Source organism: Macaca mulatta, chromosome 11 (genome assembly GCF_049350105.2).
Source record: "Macaca mulatta isolate MMU2019108-1 chromosome 11, T2T-MMU8v2.0, whole genome shotgun sequence".
Taxonomy (NCBI): domain Eukaryota; kingdom Metazoa; phylum Chordata; class Mammalia; order Primates; family Cercopithecidae; genus Macaca; species Macaca mulatta.
In genome coordinates, this window is record NC_133416.1 from 114,735,921 (window position 1) to 114,754,164 (window position 18,244).

Genomic DNA, 18,244 nt, shown 5'->3' on the forward strand with positions numbered 1-18,244 from the left:
TCCTTGGGAAAGGCATCTGCAAAATAGGGATACAAAGAGTAAATCCTACATAGGGTTGTTTGAAAATTAAAAAAATTGAACAGTGCCCAGTACATAGTAGGTGCTCAATAAATGTTAAATTTTATTATTGTTGTTGTAGATATGCTCTGCATGTAGCTGAACAACTCCCAACTTGGGCTCCTACAGTTTTCCTTTCTGTTACTTGGTGCCAAGTGGTTTTGAAAAGCTCGTTGGATGCTCTGTTTCTGCCAGATGCACTGGGGCTGAATTGGGCTCTCTTACAAAACCATGTCTCTTGGCTTTCAGTTAAGGGAAAAGGATGGAACATAGGCTACATGGAGATTGCTGTTTCTTTTTTTCTTTTCTTTTTTTTTTTTCTGAGACAGAGTCTCACTCTGTCACCCAGGCTAGATAGAGTGCAGTGGCATGATCTCTGCTCACTGCAACCTCTGCCTCCCGGCTCAAGTGATTCTCATTCCTCAGCCCCCCAAGTAGCTGGGACTACAGTCACGCCCCATCACACTCAGCTAATATTTGCATTTTTTTTGTAGAGACAGGGTTTCACCATGTTGCCCAGGCTGGTTCCAAACCCTGGGCTCTAGTAATCCTCCTGCCTCAGCCTCCCAAAGTGCTGGGATAGGAGTGAGCAACCATGCCAGGCTACTTCTTCTTTTTCTTTAAGAACCCCAATTTAACACCAATATTTCAATCCAGTCTGGAGTTAACTTAATCAGGAAATTAACTCCTTAAATTACTCAGGTCTCCCGCCATCCACAACAAATCAGTCAGTACCTTGTGCATATTTTCACGTGCAAACATGCCCAAAATGGAGAAGTGGTAAGATGCCCATAGCCAAAAAATAATCGTTCAGACACACTGAAACTTTGCTGTCTCTGGGTATAAATGCTAAGAGTTGAGAGAATGGAAACCATTGGCCTCAGCTATGGGGTGTCTAGCTCTTCACCCCCAGCCCCGACAGCCTGTCCAGTAGTGCAGCTGTCCAGCAGCTCAGCTCTCTCATGTCATCTCCTGCTCCCACCTCCATGCAGATGAGCCCCTCTCCCTGCTGCGGCTAGACACTGCCTCCTCTGAGCTCCAGAACCTTCTCATCCCACTCGGCCGACTTCCAGTTTCCACTGTCAGGTCTCATACTTGCAGGCTGATTCTTCTTCTCCTAGCACCTTATTCTTTTCTGCCTCACACTTACTGTAATTTGTAACTACGTGTGTATTTCTGTGTTTATTTATTGCCTGTAAAGCTTCATGAAGGCAGAGAACACATCTGTTTTGGCCATCACTCCTCAATTGATGCCAAACTCAACATCTGGAGCAGAATGGGAAGTCCACAAATATTTGTAGAATCAAAGAATGAGCAAACCTATTGATCTAAGTGCCCATGGGACATTTCCATCTGGAGAGCTCAGACTACTTCAAAACTACAGCCATCATCTGTCCCCCAAAACCCACTATTCCTCCTTTCTCCCCAGGCTCTAAGAATGGTACCACCATTGGCCTCATCACCCTGGTCAGAAAACTGAGACTTGACTGGCGCTCCTTCCTCTCCCTCACCATCTCCAGCTGGTCAGCAGGTCTTATTGAGGCTGCATCAGTGAGATTTCTTTATTCCTTCCCCGCTAGACCACTGCCACTGTATGCTCAGGACCCCATCTTTTCTACTTCAGTTTCTACTTTTGATGTCTACATGGTCTCCCTGTGTGTAAGCTTTAATAGTCCTCTGACCTTGGGAGGCTGAGGTGGGTGGATCACCTGAGGTCAGGAGTTTGAGACCAGCCTGGCCAACTTGGTGAAACCCCGTCTCTACTAAAAATACAAAAAATTAGCTGGGCATGGTGGCACACACTTGTAGTCTTAGCTACTTAGGATGCTGAGGCAGGAGAATCACTTGAACCCAGGAGGTGGAGGTAGCAGTGAGCCAAGATCATGCTACTGCACTCCAGCCTGGGTGACAGAGTGAGATTCCATCCAAAATAAATTTAAATTAAATTTAAAAATCCTCTGACCAAGACTGGGCACAGTGGCTCACACTTGTAACCCCAGCGCTTTGGTAGGCCGAGGCATGTGGATGACTTGAGATCAGGAGTTCCAGACCGACCAGCCTGGGCAACATAGCAAGACCCTATCTCTATGAAAAATACAAAAATTAGCTGGGTGTGGTAGTGCTTGTCTGTAGTCCCAGCTACTTAAGGGGCTGAAGCAGGAGGATTGCTTGAGCCTGGGAGGTCGAAGCTGCAGTGAGCTGAGATTGCACCACTGTACTCCACCGTGGGTCACAAAGTAAGACCTTGTCTCGAAGAAGAATAAGAAGGAGAAGGAGAGGAAGGGGGAGGGGGGAAGGGGAGGGGAGGGGGGAAGGGGAGGGGGAGGGGGAAGAGGAAGAGGAAGAAGAAGAAGAAGAAGAAGAAAAAGAAGAGCAACAAGAAGAAGAACAGCAACGAGAAGAACAGCAAGAAGAAGGAGGAGGAGGAGGAGGAGAAGGAGGAGAAAGAGAAGAGCAACAACAACCACCACCACAAGGAGGAGGAGGAGGAGAAGAAAGAGAAGAAGAGCAACAACAACAACCACCACCACCACCCTCTGACGAGCTCCATCTTCCTCACAGCGAAACTTCTAAAATGGAAGTCTCACGATGTGACATCCTCCCACTCCTGCTCAGCACAGTTGCCCAGCTCCCATTATACTTTCTATTACACAGTGTCCATTTTCCCTCTTGAATCTCCTTCTGGACTCAGAGTGTAGTTGGAGTGGCTGGAAGTCAAAAAGGACCCTCTAACGCTTCCAAACCTTCTGGGACAAGCTTTAAAGAGGCATGAGCAGGGAAGGAGAGCAATGAGAACATGTCCCAGAATTTGTTAGAGCCATTTATCTCATTCTTTCCATGCCTCTTTGGTTGAATTTTCAGGAGTCAGCACAAAAGACAAAGTGGAACTTAGCATTTTCCATGTTCTGTTCAGTGTGATCCTCTGGGAAGCATGTGGATTGGAAGTCATATAGTCCTTTAAATTTGGATCCCAGCTCGGCTTCTTGTAGCTCTGTTATTTCACCTCTTTGAAACTCCATTTGTCCTTCGTAAAGTGAGAACACAACCATCCTCATGAGACTGATGTAAGCAATGAATTAGACATTGTAGCTAAGACATCCGGTGCCATGCCTGGCATGAGGGGAACCCCCTTCCTCCCTAAAACAGTCACTTATATTATATTTTGGGGGCTCTAAAATGCTGTTTTCATTGTCCTTAAAGAAAACCTGCCTGTGATTCTTTCCAGAGGGATCGTTATTTCTTCCTGCTCCCTGATGGAATAGGTTTTAGTGTTTAGCACCGGAAAACACAAGCGGAAGAACTTCAGAGGCGAGGGGCCGTCTGTTTTCAGTCAAGTGTTTATTTACACCAGCTCTGTACCAAAGCCTCCAAATGAGAATTTCCAGTAGAAGTTAGGACTCTAATTTGGAGTTATTTCTTTCTCTCCTCTCTCTCTCTCTTTCTCTGTGTGTGCGTCCTTTTTATTCTGCAAATCTATCAAACAGTATCATCTCCTTGACTATCTTTATTCTGACAAAGTCAGGTAGGGCCATGATGCTTATATGGTTTTCCTCTAGACTATAAGCTCTTCAAGAACAGGGGCTGAATATTATTTGTTTTCATCTGTGCCCAACAGACAGCCTGGGAAATATTGGCGAAATATGGATTATTTTATGCCTCAAACCATCCTTTCTTGTGAGAACAGCCTTTCTTGGCTGAAGTATTTGGAAGTAGGCCTGCATGCGCCATTTTGCCATTTCATGTGGGCACAGCTTTGGAGTTGCTCCATTTGTTTTGGATAGTTTCGCTTTTCATTGTGGAATTTTGAAGAAGCTCAGTGCCAGTGTGAGATTTCTGTAGTCTAAGTTTTTCCAGAACTTTGGCTCCTATTTCTTGAGCTTCTAAAATCATTCAGATACCTCAGATATTTTTATTTTAAAAAACTCAGACAAATTTTGTAATATTTACAATTAGGTGCTATTTATTTTCCAAATAGTAATGATAAGTGAAAACACCTTAATTTTGATAGGAGGAGCCATGTGAGGGTACTGTTTTCAAAAAGAATCGTCCTCAATCTAGACTAAGGTTTCCCTCACCTGTATCATTACTGGAAATATCAGTGATTCCTAGATGTCTTTGGCCATGGATGATTTTAGTAATTTATTACCACAAGATAAAAAAAAAAAATAGTAGGATAAATGAGAGTATTTTGTTGCCTCAGGTAGCTATCTGGTAATGCCTGGGGTAACTGTGCACAGCTTCACTTGGAAGACTAGACAATTAAGTAGTTCTGCCTTCTTCCAGTCTCACTGAAAACAAACCAGAATTTATTTCTAGGTAGTGGTAGCTCTTGTTCCTTTTGCAAACAGAATGTACAGACATTTATATCAGGGAAATGTCTGCCAGGGGATTTTCAACTACAAACATGAGTATACAATCACCAATCACCAACTGTTTGAGGAAAACTAATAATGTGAAACAAAATAATCTTAGCAAATGGAAGAATTTACACTTGAAGAAACAGAGTTAATAAAGCAGACATAGCAGACATTAGCAGTGAATGACAACCAAATACATGTTCCATGATACTCATGCTACCAAAAGCTCACCCCAACACATTGCATCTTAACATTTTTAATCTCTGTGATGTATGTGACAAGTGAGATTCAAACTTCAACTTACTCCTATGGACATACCTGCAGTTACGCAATAAGTCCAGCGTGTTAGTTATAGCTCTACTCTGTTCTTTTCCACTAAGGAATGTAAATCAGAATGCAAGTGAGTAGAGGTATCCTTGATGCAAACAGCACTACCAGTCAGGATACTTAGTTGCAAAAGCTAAACCTCTCATGACACCTAAAGCAGGAAGAAAACCTCTGGGAGGCCCAGTATGGGTAGAAGATTAACAAATCTTTTCCCCTTCTGCATGAAAATTTGACCTTGAATTAACTCTCTAGCTCTGTTCCCCTGGAGGAAACCTTATAAAAATTGCAGTGTTAACTATGTTTCTGGGAAACATTGCTTATGGTCAGAAAGATCCAAGATTGACAAATTACATCTGGCCTGGAGGTACCAGAAATACTTGATAAAGACCCAGAGCTTTGGACTTCCCTTAATTTATTGACTCTTGTAACTAGCTGTGTCCTTTGAAGAGACCTTGGAAGCTATTGCTATGGAGTTGTTACAAGAGATATTGGGGTTTACAAACCAGGGCAGGGCAGCTCCCACAATCACCCATGTGGATCTCAGCTCCTTGCACCTGCATGTCACCTGGACAGGAGATAAGCTCCTGATGACTGGGCAAAGTGCTGCAAGGACTCCCACTGAAAGAATATCTGATACTGTCCTGCTGGGCCCAGGGTGGCCTATAATAGTCCCATGAATCTAAATGTTTACTGGATCTTAATAAGACTTCTGGTGGGCATTGAAGCCAGAGATCCAGGCTTTGAGGCTATATAACCAGGCTACATAACCTGGGATTGTACCCCAGGACTGCTCTAGCAGAGATCTCACAGCCACTGGTACTAGGCACAGACACTGGACCTTACACTACTGATGCTGGCCATTGAACACTCCAACAGGACCTCTGTTATTGTTGCCTCTAAAGGCTGAGTGTCTCTGTCATCACCCACATCAGCTCCACGTACCCTACATGTCACAGGACCTGCCTAGACCCTAACAAGGGAGTCTGGGAAGGTGAATTTCTACCTGGTAGAACCATGGACTCATAATACGGAAAATTCTCCAAACACCAAGTAACATCATCAGTGGTTCTGGAAAGCTAAAAGAAAAAAAAAGAAAAGAAAAACAACAACAACAAAAACTGACAAAGTCCACTATATTCTTCTAATTTTCTTTTTTTTTTTTTTTTTTTTTTTTTTTTTTTGAGACAGAGTCTCACTCTGTCACCCAGGCTGGAGTGCAGTGGTGCAATTTTGGCTCACTGCAACCTCCACCTTCCAGGTTCAAGCGATTCTCCCGCCTCAGCTTCCCAAAGAGCTGGGACTACAGGTGTGTGCTATCACACCCAACTAATATTTTTTGTATTTTTAGAAGAGACAGGGTTTCACCATTTTGGCTGGACTGGTCTCAAACTCCTGACCTCAACTGATCCGCCTGCCTCGGCCTCCCAAAGTGCTGGGATTACAGATGTGAGCCACTGTGCCCAGTCTCTGCTAATTTACTTTTAAAAAAATAGATAACACACAAGTGAATCATTTGCACAGGCCAGCACTTATTACCATTATTAGCCACACAAGTCACAACTGACTGGCTTACACATCACAGTTGAGAACCAAAATACCACCCCAATATAAGGACTCCTTGGTCTAACACCCTGGAAGCCTCAATAGCAAGAAGGAGGAGAGGAGAGCCATTCCTGGTATCCTGAGCAGGGATTCAGAAGGTCTATTCTCAGAGGAAGAATGCTACTTCCTCATCTTCCTGAGGGAGCAATCATGTCTGGCTCATTTTACAGTCCCCTACAATGCCCAGCCCAGGGCTAATGGCTCTGGAGAAATTCAGAGTTGCTGGATGAATGGGGACATGCTAGAGCGAGAACATGAGATATTAGATCTGTTTTCTGTAGACCTGGAATCTCAACCACCATATAAATGATTCTTAAGGAGAAAAAAAAAATACATGTTGAATTCTAAATTATTGACTCAAAAAGCAAAGTTTTGAAACATGATCCATTTGTAACTTGAGCATTGTGGCAATTTATTTCCTCTATCCATGGTAAAAACTGCTGTAGTTCCACTATGTTTCAAACTGCAGGTTACAGCCCATGAGTGGGCCATTACATCAATGTGCTAGAGGTTAGCTAACAACACCCTGCTGGTAAATCTGGCCCGCTGTCTGTTTTTACAAATAAAGTTTTATTGGAATACAGCCACACTCATTTGTTTACATATTATTTGTGGCTGCTTTTGCACTATGACAGAGTTGCTTAGTTATGACAGAGACTTTAGGGTCCAGAAAGCAGAAAATACTATTTGACCGTTCCCAGAAGAAGTTTGCTGACCTCTAATATGGGTTGTAATCTTCTTTTTTTTCTGTTTTTTTTTTTTTTTTTTTTTTTTTGAGACGGAGTTTCGCTCTTATTGCCCAGGCTGGAGTGCAATGGCACAATCTCTGCTCACTGTGACCTCCGCCTCCCAGGTTCAAGCGATTCTCATGCCTCAGCCTCCCGAGTAGCTGGGATTACAGGCATGCACCACCATGCCTGGCTAATGTTGTATTTTTAGTAGAGATATGGTTTCGCCATGTTAGTCAGCCTGGTCTCAAACTCCTGACATCAGGTGATCCGCCCACCTCATTTTCCCAAAGTGCTAGGATTATAGGCGTGAGCCACCATGCCCGGCCATAATCTTCATTTTCAGAAAAATCAGAGAGAATTAAATTTTTAAAATCAGAGTAGTTTTTACCCCGGTTTTATTAACCTAACTGAAGTTGATTTATTGCCCAAGGTCACATCTGAAGTTGGAGAAGGAATACTTGAACCTTTGGAGTTAAGCCCTGGTCTGGGTTCTTACCCGTTAGTCTGTTTTGCTTCCATGGGCAGTGGTTTTAAAGAAACAAAGTTTGAAAGTCTCATCCAGTCCCTAGAATTTTTTTTCATAATCTTCATTAGTATTTTCAGGGTATAAAATGAATACACTTATTAAATAAAATGTGACAAAGTCCAAAAAATATAAAGAAGGAACTTTGAATGACTCCTAGTCTCTGTATCCAGGGATAAGCACTGTGACTCTATAAGGCATTTCCTTCTAGTCTAGTTTTCTGTGTACATACAAAAGTTTTTGTTTGTTTCACAATATAGGATCCAGATACTACACCTACTTTTATTGATTTGTTCCATTGGATAGCCTTTGAAAGCATGACTTTTCATTGGGCTGTTCTGTCATTGGACATGAAATTTAGTCAAAGGAGATCTTAGAACAGAGAAAGTTCGCTTCTTTCATGTTGAAGTTAATGAAACTGAAGCCCAGAGTGATGAGGGACTTGGCTGGAGTCACGAGCACATTTCCAGAGGCTTTGCAAGGCAGTGCCTCCATGCCTTTACTTATATTTTGCCCTCTTGAAATGCTTCCTCCCCTCTGTGTCATCCTCTAGCTACCTCAAGTTCATCCTTCAGGATCCAATTTAGGCATCACCTCCTCCAGAAACCCTTCCCTACCACTTCAGATTGTACTAAATGATCAGTGCATAGCATATAGTAAGTGCTCAATAAATGCTTGCAGAACTGAACAGAGCTGTGCCTGAAACCTAGGTATTCCTGCTTCCAGCCCAGAGAGCCATGTTGCCGAATCAACTCAGGCAGTCCTCAGTTTGGTACTGGTTCTTGCATTCAAGTGCTGTCTGACCTCAAGGCTTCAGTTTCTTCAGCTGTGAACAAGAAATAATAATTTCTACTTCATGGGGCTGTTTCAGTGACAAATGAACTAACTTACATAAGTGTCATGCATGATCATTGACACCATGGCGGGTGATCCATAAATGGTGGGGATTATTCTCTACTCCCTTAATCCAGATTGATCTCTTCTTTGATATCGCAAGAGATTTTGACGAACACTTACAAATGTGGCAGGCCCTGCTCTAAATACTTTATGTGTATTAACTCATTCAGTCCTCCCAATACTCCTTGAGTCAGGAGCAGATAGCCTTACGTCTTTCCATTTTACAGATGAGGAAACTGAGATGCAACACGGTTGTGTAACTTGCCCAAAGTCATGCACATTGGGGAAAGTCTGAAAGTATCACAAATGTCAAATGAGTGCTGGGTCACTATAGGGACAGGAGCTACATGCTAAGGGAACAGAATATGCACCATCAGGGGAGGAAGGTGAGTGGACAGAGAGTGAGACCTTGTCCAGAAGAGGCTTTGGATGCAGCCCCAGACCAAGCTGGAAGGAAGTTTGAGAAACTGGATAAGGCGGCAGGATGTTCTCCTCTAGGCAGTGCAGAATGCAGAAGAGACTCGGTGTGGTGGCTCAAACCTGTAATCCCAGCACTGTGGGAGGCCAAAGCAGGGAGATCACCTGAGGGCAGGAATGCGAGACCATCCTGGCCAACATGGCAAAACCCCATCTCTACTAAAAATACAAAAAATTAACTAGGCATGGTGGCACATGCCTGTAGTCCCAGCTACTCGGGAGGCTGAGGCACAAGAATCACTTGAACCCGGGAGGTGGAGGTAGCGGTGAGCCAAGATTGTGCCACTGCAGTCCAACCTGGGTGACAGAGCAGGGCTCTGTCTTGAGAGAGTGAAACAGAAAGAGAGAGAGAGAGAGAAGAGGAATTCAGAAGAGCTCAGAAAGGGATGCTGAGCAGGGAGGTAAGAGATCAGGACTGTGTCTGAAACCCCAATAGAAGCATAAGGGATGGTAATGGAGAGTACTGAACATTTGGTGAGCGTCTACTATGTGTCATGTACTGTGTGAGACACTTTACATACAGAGTTTAATTTAACCCCCACATCAACCTTGTGAAGTAGGTTATGCCTCACCTGCAGATGATAAAATTAAGTCTTTGATCCTAAATTACTGCTTCGTAGGAAAATGTTATTTAAAACCTAAGGATCTTCATAGAACATTTTTTATTTTTAATTAATAAATAATATTTGATATGCTTATGGGGTACAGTGTGATATTTCAATACACGTGTACATCATTTAGGAAGAATAGTTCTAGATTTTTTTTGTAATTCTAGAGCCAGAACACCTAGGTGAATATCAGAGCTCTAATACTTATGAGCTGTGTGGCCTTAAATAAGTTACTTAGCCACTCTGAGCCTCAGTTTCCTTATCTGTAAAATGGAAGATAATCATAGAATCTACTTCAGAGGGCTGTTATTAAGCAATGTTGTGTTAATATATTTTAAGCACTTAAAACTCAGCACACATTAGCCTTTTTATAGATAATGGTCATTATTATTCTCACCATCATGGTGTTTACGGCTTGGATATATATTCCAGCAGAGTCTTTCAAACATTCATGATTTGAATCACCTAGGATCTTCTTAAAATGGAGATCCTATTCATTAGGACTGGGGTGGGGCCTGAGAGTCTCCATTTCTAACAAACTCCCAGGTGAGGCTATTGCTGCTGGCTCAGGGACAACACTGTGAATAACAAGGTATAGTCGTTTTTTGTGCGTGTGTCTTATCTCTGTTCCTTACCCGAAACCAACCTCCATTTACAAGTTACCTAAAGGCAAGAAATCAGCTTTTGTAGTGACTTTTGTCTCCCTGGTAGAGCTTAGCCTGTCATAGGTGCTAATAAATATTCCTCAGACTTTGGGGACTGGAGTGAGCCTTGCAGGGCCTCGACTCCCCTTCCCTCGTGCGAGGCTGGATCCCTCTGCAGTTTGCTGACATGAATGGGTCCCCAAGGTCAGACATGGCCAGCCTGCAGAACTCTCAGGCTTTGGAGCAGTAGCTGCCAAGTGATAGCTTCTAGCATCCCAATTTAATGGTCATCCTCAGCCTAACAAGGCAGCCAGCTCCTCTAACGTGGCTCAGGAATGGCAAATGAGTGACAAGCTTTACCAGGGAAAGGCGAGGCAGGATTTGACAGATGTCCTCCCTGGGGACAGCATCAGGGAAAATCCTAAACTTCACCCGCTTCAGGCCTGTTAAACACCTCCAGCCTTCAGGGCTTGTCAAACAGCTTCTACTCGGTTCCCCAGGAGTTCGCAGCCGAGGGGGAGAAATTGTTTCTGACCATAGGTGACAAGCTGCGAGGTTCAAGTTTAAGAAACAGCTCTCTCTGGGAACATGCATGTTTAGTCTGATCAGATGGATAGGCTGCACTTGTTCATTTCAATGTCCAGGTCTTTTTGGAATCCCACTAAACTGGGTGCTACATTAATCTAGTCTAATACCAGCTTCTCTTTATTTCATGGGAAAAGGGAAAAAAAAATCTGACTTCTATGACACAAATACTAAGGAACCAGAGCTGCACTGGCCAGCATGGTCACCACTAACCATGTGTGGCTATTTACATTTAAATGGATTCAAATTAAATAAAATACCATGTGCCTCATTTCAGATGCTTGACAGCTACATGTGGCTCAGTGGCTCCCATATTGCACAGCATAGGACATTCCCATCATCACAGAAACATCTATGGGACAGCCCTGAACTAGAGACTTAATGCAGGCAGTATCCCCCTTCTAGAAAAACAGACTGAAAATCCCACTCTCAGAGCAACAGAGAAGGATTCATTGTAGAGACCAGGGACCAATTCACCTACTGAAACATATGCCACATGACTGTGTTTTGATCCTCTTAGAGCTGAGTTTCTTAAAGCAGCCATCATCATCATCACCATCTCATTTTGCCAGGTGTTTATGGTGTGTCGGGCTGTCTTCTAAGTGCATGAGCTCATTGATTTCTCACAAGACTCTTATGAGCCTGTCAGCATCAAATTTTTTTTTTTTTTTTTTTTTTTTTTGAGCCAGAGTTTCGCGCTTGTTGCCAGGCTGGAGTGCAATGGTGCGATCTCGACTCACCGCATCCTCCACCTCCCAGGTTCAAGCAATTCTCCTACCTTAGTCTCCTGAGTAGCTGGGATTATAGGCATGCACCACCACACCCAGCTAATTTTTTATATTTTTAGTAGAGACGGGGTTTTTCCATGTTGGTCAGGCTGGACTCGAACTCTCGACCTCAGGTGATCCACCCACCTCGGCCTCCCAAAGTGCTGGGATTACAGGCATGAGCCACCACACTATTGCCCTATCTGTCTTGATGATGAGGAACTTCAGGCTCAGAGAGGTTACGTAGCTTACCCAGGTCATACAGCTATCACCAGGCAGAACTGGGATGCAAAGGCAGGAGGCTTGAGTGCAGAGTTCACCCTCGCAACTGCATCCCACTGTGGGATGAGATGAGAAGGATGCAGGGTATAGAAAGAGGGCAGAGGAGTCCACGTGAAGGTGAAATGCCTGAAAATCTAAGGCCAAGAACATTCTTGCCTTAATATACATCGCCCTCCGTCTTCCCTTTTTCCTTTTAGTTTTGTCCCTGGCTTAGGCACAACAAATATTGCTAATAAAAGTGGAATAATGGGCCGGGCATGGTGGTTCACGCCTGTAATCTCAGCACTTTGGGAGTCCAAGGCAGGTGGATCACCTGAGGTCAGGAGTTCGAGACCAGTCTGACCAAGATGGTGAAACCCCCATCTCTACTAAAAATACAATAATTAGCTGGGCATGGTGACACGTGCCTGTAAACCCAGGTACTTGGGAGGCTGAGGCAGAAGAATCACTTGAACTCGGGAGTTTGAGGTTGCAGTGAGCCGAGATTGTGCCATTGCACTTCAGTCTGGGCAACAGAGCAAAACTCTGTTTCAAAGAAACAAACAAACAAAAAGTGGTATAATGATAATCAAATCACTCCATTTGATTGGACAGCCTTTGAGAAACATGTGAATCTTCTGACACAAATTGCTGTATACAGTGATATGTTGCTTAACAATAAGGATACACTCTGAGAAATGTATCATTAGGTGATTTTGTCATTGTGGGAACATTGCAGAGTGTACTTACATGAACCCAGCTAGTGTAGCCTCACCTCCACACCTAAGCTACACGGTAGAGCCTATGGCTCCCAGGCTACAAACCTGTATAGCATGTTACTCTACTGAATACTGTAGGAAATTGTAACATAGTGGCATTTGTGCATCTAAACGTATCTAAACCTAGAAAAGCTTCAGTAAAAATACTGTATTATAATCTTATGGGACCACGATCATATATGAGGTTTGTTACTGACCAGAATGTCATTAGCATGCAGTACGTGATTGTATATAAATAAACTCAGAAGCTGCCTCTTAAATCTTTACTTCAATATTACTTGAGCTTTCATTTTTCATTTTATTTTAATGTTTTTCATTGTTGATTCTATATATTATTAAGCTTTTATCAGTCAGTCATTTAGTCGATCCATAAACATGCATTAAGTGCCAGCTATAAGCACAATAATAGTAAGAGATAATATTCATCAAATTCTTTATGTGCCGGGCACCATTCTAAGTACTTTACGTGAATTAACTCATTTATCCCCCATTATAACTCCATGAGGTAGGTATTATTATTGTCATCCCCGTTTTACAGATGGACAAAGTGAGGCTGAGGATAGCTAATTTGCCCAAGATCACTGGGCCTGGAAGTGGTAGCACAGGGATTCAGGCCCAGCAGGCTGGCTCCAGAACTCGCTCCCTTTACCACCATACCTTTGCTGCTGTGTGTCCAGCCCTTTGCTAGGGAGTGGGGACTCCGGGAGGCCTCACGTGGCTCATGTCCAGCACAGCCAGAATGGAGAAAGAGTGTAGTGTCAGAAGGGAACTACTGGAAGGGACAGATCAGGCAAGGCGGTATTTGAGTCGGACTTTGAAAGATGAAAAAAACCAGCCATTTGATGATTGGAAGTGGGGAAGGTGTTCTAGGCGAGAGGAGCAGCTGTCAAAAGCTCCAGGCTGGAAATCCGGAGATAGTGGGGGACGCATAGACCAACTGAGACAGACTAGCACAGGGGCTCTACTGCCCATCAGCTGGTTTGCAGAGGTGCAGCTGTTTAACCAGTTATTAAAATGCTGAAATGCTTCTCTCTATGGGTTGGCAAAAAGCCACTGCCCCAAGTGCTCCCAACCCCACGATGTCCCTGCCATCCAGCAACAACAGCTTGGCATCTGGCCCTGCAGGTGCTCCAGGAGGCCCTGCTGCACTGAGGCTGTAGGAGTTGATCGGTGCCTGAGCCTTCACAGTAGTTAAATATTTAGAATATCATCCTGAGTTGAAAGTGTCGGGGAGAGGGTTTTGTCCTGCAGGTGTCATGGGTGGCTTTGTTCCTTTGACAGCAGGGGTAGGGTTGAAGGTTTGGATCAGGGGAGAAACATAAGCAAAATCCAAATGCCTCTGCTCATCCTTCAGGACTCAGCTGCATCCCCACCTCTCCCGTGAAAGCTTTGCTGACCTGTGCCCTTGGCAGAAGGCCTTCTCTGTTCACAACCCCTTCGGTGAATAATTTTAACAGTCCTTGAGTGCCAGCTCATGCCAGGCCGTGTGATGAGAGCTTTTCCAGAGCATTCCACTTAAATTTCACAGTCACCCTCTCAGCTACTGTTATTTTGCCTATTTAACAGATGAGAAGAGTGAGCAGACGTTCTGGGGCTTGTCCAAGGTCACACAGCTAAGTTAGGATGTGGCGGGGCTGGAGGTTGGGCCCCAGCACTGTGGTTCCAGAGCGTGCATCCTCTTGCCCACCCACCATGGGTCCCCATGACTGCTCTGGCATTATTTGCTTCCATGTCTGTCTCCACTGCCAGGCTTTGAGCTCTGCACAAGCAGGGACGGGGCTTTGATCATTTGTCTCACTTTCTGACAGCCAGACAAGGACTGGCACAGAGTGGGTGGGGAAGAGAAGGATCAGTTAGGACCTGGCCCCAGGGGACTGGAGCAGAGAGAGATGTAGGGACCAGCTGGATGCTTCCTGCAAGAGCCCCAAAGAGAGATGACAAGTCCGTAGCTGAGTGAGTGCCCTCCTCAGTGTCTCCCAGAGAGAGATCACCAGTTGGCCTCCTCCTTTCTCCTGAGTGGTCCCAAGGCAAGCCACATTGGCCTCCCCAGGTTGCTCTCATTTGCCTGGAACTGACAGCCCCATGCATGCTGTGTGTCTGGGGCCAACACTCAGGGGGAAAAAACAACATTAGCGAATATCAGCCCTTGAAACTGCCCAGTGCAAACTGAGGGCTGGCCCAGCATGGCAGGAACCAATGGAAGCCTGGAGCCCAAATGCCTGGGAGCAGAGGGGCCTGCAGAGAGAAAGTGCTCTCTGAGCTCATCCCACTTTTGAACCATCTGCCCCTGCTCCAAGTTTCCACTCTTTTTTTATCCTTTCAGAAATAGTGATATTGACAGCTGCTAGCACACAACTGGTTTTCACATGTTATGGGAAGTAGCCCTGGCAGTAAATTTGGTCATTTGCCCAGTAGACATGGCATCTGAGTTGAATGTGCATTCTTCAAAGTCTGACTTCATAAACAAATCCTCTACAGGTATACAGTTCCCTGGATTTTTATTGATTTAATTACATTTTCCCCATCCCTCCATTTTGCTCTCCTCACAGACTACATCTTTTTATACCTACAATAAAAGGTGCTATAAATTCAATTATTATTATTATTTCTTACTGAAAAGGTATATGTGCTTGTTTTTTAAATTTTGGAAACTACAGGAAAATATAAGGAAGAAAATTAAAATTATTTATAATTCTGCTACCCTGAGGTAGCCAAAATTATTATTTAGTTTATTGTCTTGTCTTTTTTTAACACAAATAGGGAGGGTTTTGAACATAGTTACACTGTGTATATATAATTTTATGTCTTATTTTTATTTCACTTAATAGCATACCATAAGCATATTCCTTGTTGTACTATAGAACATGCATAAACATTCTTAATGACTGCAGAATATTCCATCGTGTGACTGTACCGTAATTTGCCTAATGGCTCTAGGGTTCGTGGCCATTTGAATTGTTTCCAGTGTGCGAATTGCTGTTCTTTTAAAACTACCCACAGTGGTGTGACTAAAACATCAATGGAGAGGAAATGGTTATGAAAAGAGTAGTCAGCTTGGAGTAGAGCAACTGAGGGGTTAATTCACGGGACCTCTAGTGGCCTGTAGGAGGAAGAAACTGCAAAAGGAGAATCCTGGGAGGGAGCCTCACCCGGCCCAATCCCAGCTGTTGCTTTTCTTCCAGGAAGCAAGGCCTTATGGGAAGTGTAGGGAACAATGGCGTCTGCCTGGCCTGCGAGCTTTCTAGAGCAACAGTAATGATCAGAATCTCTTGGAGTGAGCACTTCCACACTCAGGATCTCCCTCTATTCTCACAACAAAACTGGGAGCTGGGAAGATCGCTTTTCACATCTCCAGAGACTGACTATAAAAAAGTCATGAGATTTGCCCCAAGTTATGCAGTGAGTGGCCAAACCGAAACCAGAGGGCTGCTCTGGGGATCCCTGGGACTCTCCTCCTGCTCTTTCTGGATTGCTTCTAGAATGGAAAGAAGCATGGCAGCCTCATCAGAAAGCAAGTTTTGAGCTTGTTCTGTGGACAAAGTTCATAGAACGCACACTTGGTCAAGTCTATAGTTGAGGAGGATGCCACAGTTCCAGGAGGTTTATGTTTGTTTGGTGGCTGTGTTTGTTTGTGTCTAATTCTGGATTTTAAAACGTGGCTCTATCTTATGTTTTCTGTGTGTATAAGAAGCATCACCTGTGATGGCTTTCTCAGTTCTTTCAAACTAGAGTGAGGAATTCGGTCAAGAGTTAGCCAGTCAAGTTCAGACCTGCTCAGGAATTTAAGCCAAGTGTGCTGGCAGAAGAAGGTGGATGTGTTCCCAGGCTTCCATTCTCTTCTCACTGGTAGGTTCAAACTCCCCTCCTGGAGCAAGCTCTTTTTGCAGTCTTTTGTCCCATTGCTCTGTATTAGTCCCTTACATAGAATCCCACCCTCTCCTTGCACAGCCACACCCCAGACCCTGGGGCAGCAAGATGGGGAAAGCATATTTTTGTGATTAGGAAAGGAAACTAGTAAAAGGAAACTAAGGACTAACTTGTTGAAAACACTGAGCATCCACTGCCTCTAAAATCCTTCCCTGGAAGTACTGTCCCTCTTCAGACTCCAGAGCACTTTACAGCAACATCCCACAAGGCACTTCTCATGGTCTGCCTTGCATGAGAGTTATCTGCTTTTCTTTCCTTGATAGCCACTTAATGCCCCAGTCCACCAATCAAAAGTCCTGATCTAACAGATACACAAGTATAATTAAGGAGTATAATTATAATTTTAAAAGTCAAACAGACTTTATGCAATTGGGACTGCCCTGGAAAGTCAGGGATGTATAGTCACAGTAAACCTCCTTGCTACATTGAACAACAGAGACCAGGTTTTAAATCCTTGTGTCCTCCATAAAACTCAGCACAGACCCTTGCTCCGAGGAGGCAGTCAATAAATCGGGAACCAGTTAAGTGCTCAGTCTGCTCCATAAACTGCTCTTCCCGTTCATGTATTTATTAATTTATCAGGTTCATCTTACTTCTTCACCCACTTACTCCTTCAGCTACTCCAATTCATACAGAATCCCCTGAAACTGCCCTACATCTTTTCACCTCATTCCCTCTGCCTGGATTCTTTTCCCAAACACTTCTGCCTCCCTGGTCCAGGCTCCGGGCGACATTTCCCAGCACACTCACTCCCTTCAACTGTGGCTGATTTAGATGCTCCTATTTCCTTCTCTCATTAGACTTTGTGCATTCCTTTATCATGAAGCTTTTTGGAAGGTGGCATAACAGCTTCTTTTCTCATGCTTTTCACATTAGACCTTGAGTTCATTGAGTACTGGGACCTCTGCAGTATCACCAGGTGTAGAACCAGGTACACAGAAGGTACTTACTTATTCTTTCATCCATTCAACATATATTTATAGAGCATTTACCATACAGCAGGCAAAATGTCTGCCTTTGTGGAGCTTCCATTCTACCAAAGGAAAAAGAAAAGGAACAAATGCATAAATAATACAAACATCAGGCACAGAGAAGTGGCATAGAGAGAAATCAAACTGGGTACTTAAACCAAGGACAACTTCCAAAAAGTGCTATTTTAGGTAGAGTGGTCAGAGAAGTTTTATCTAAGGAGATAGCATTGGAGCAGAGAGCTAAAGAAAGTGAAGCAGCAAGCCACTAAGGAAAGATCTTGCCAGGCAGAGAGAACAGTAAGTGCAAAGGCCCTGGGGCAGAAACATTCTTGGCATGTGCCAGGACCAGCAAGGAGGCCGGAACAGAGTGTGTGAATGGGGAGTGTAATCAGAGACGAGTCCAAGGCGGGCAGGGTCAGATCCTACAGGGCCTCTTGGGCCTGCAAAGGGATCTGATTTCTATTCCATATGTGACGAGAAGCTCAGTAAATTTTTGTCAGATTGAATTATTTGAGATGAGTTGAACTAAAACAAATTGGGCATTGTCGTAGTATAGGCTCTAAACCATTGTTTGAACCCCGCAGTATCCTAAGTCTGCTCTCCTTGCCTACAAACACAAAAGCATTAGGAACAGTACCATTTAGCAATTCGAAAACCTATTCTTGTGTGAGTTTGCCTGTTCTGGAATTAGCACAGCCTTGTGATTGTTCCCAAAGCCTTTTGGCCAGTG

General features: G+C 44.0%; 1 protein-coding gene across 4 annotated transcripts in view; it reads left to right on the plus strand.

Moving 5' to 3' along the window:
- The window catches only part of ABTB3 (ankyrin repeat and BTB domain containing 3), a 338,657-nt gene that overhangs the window by 222,930 nt on the left and 97,483 nt on the right, over positions 1-18,244 (plus strand). The gene's annotated exons all lie outside the window — the stretch shown is intronic.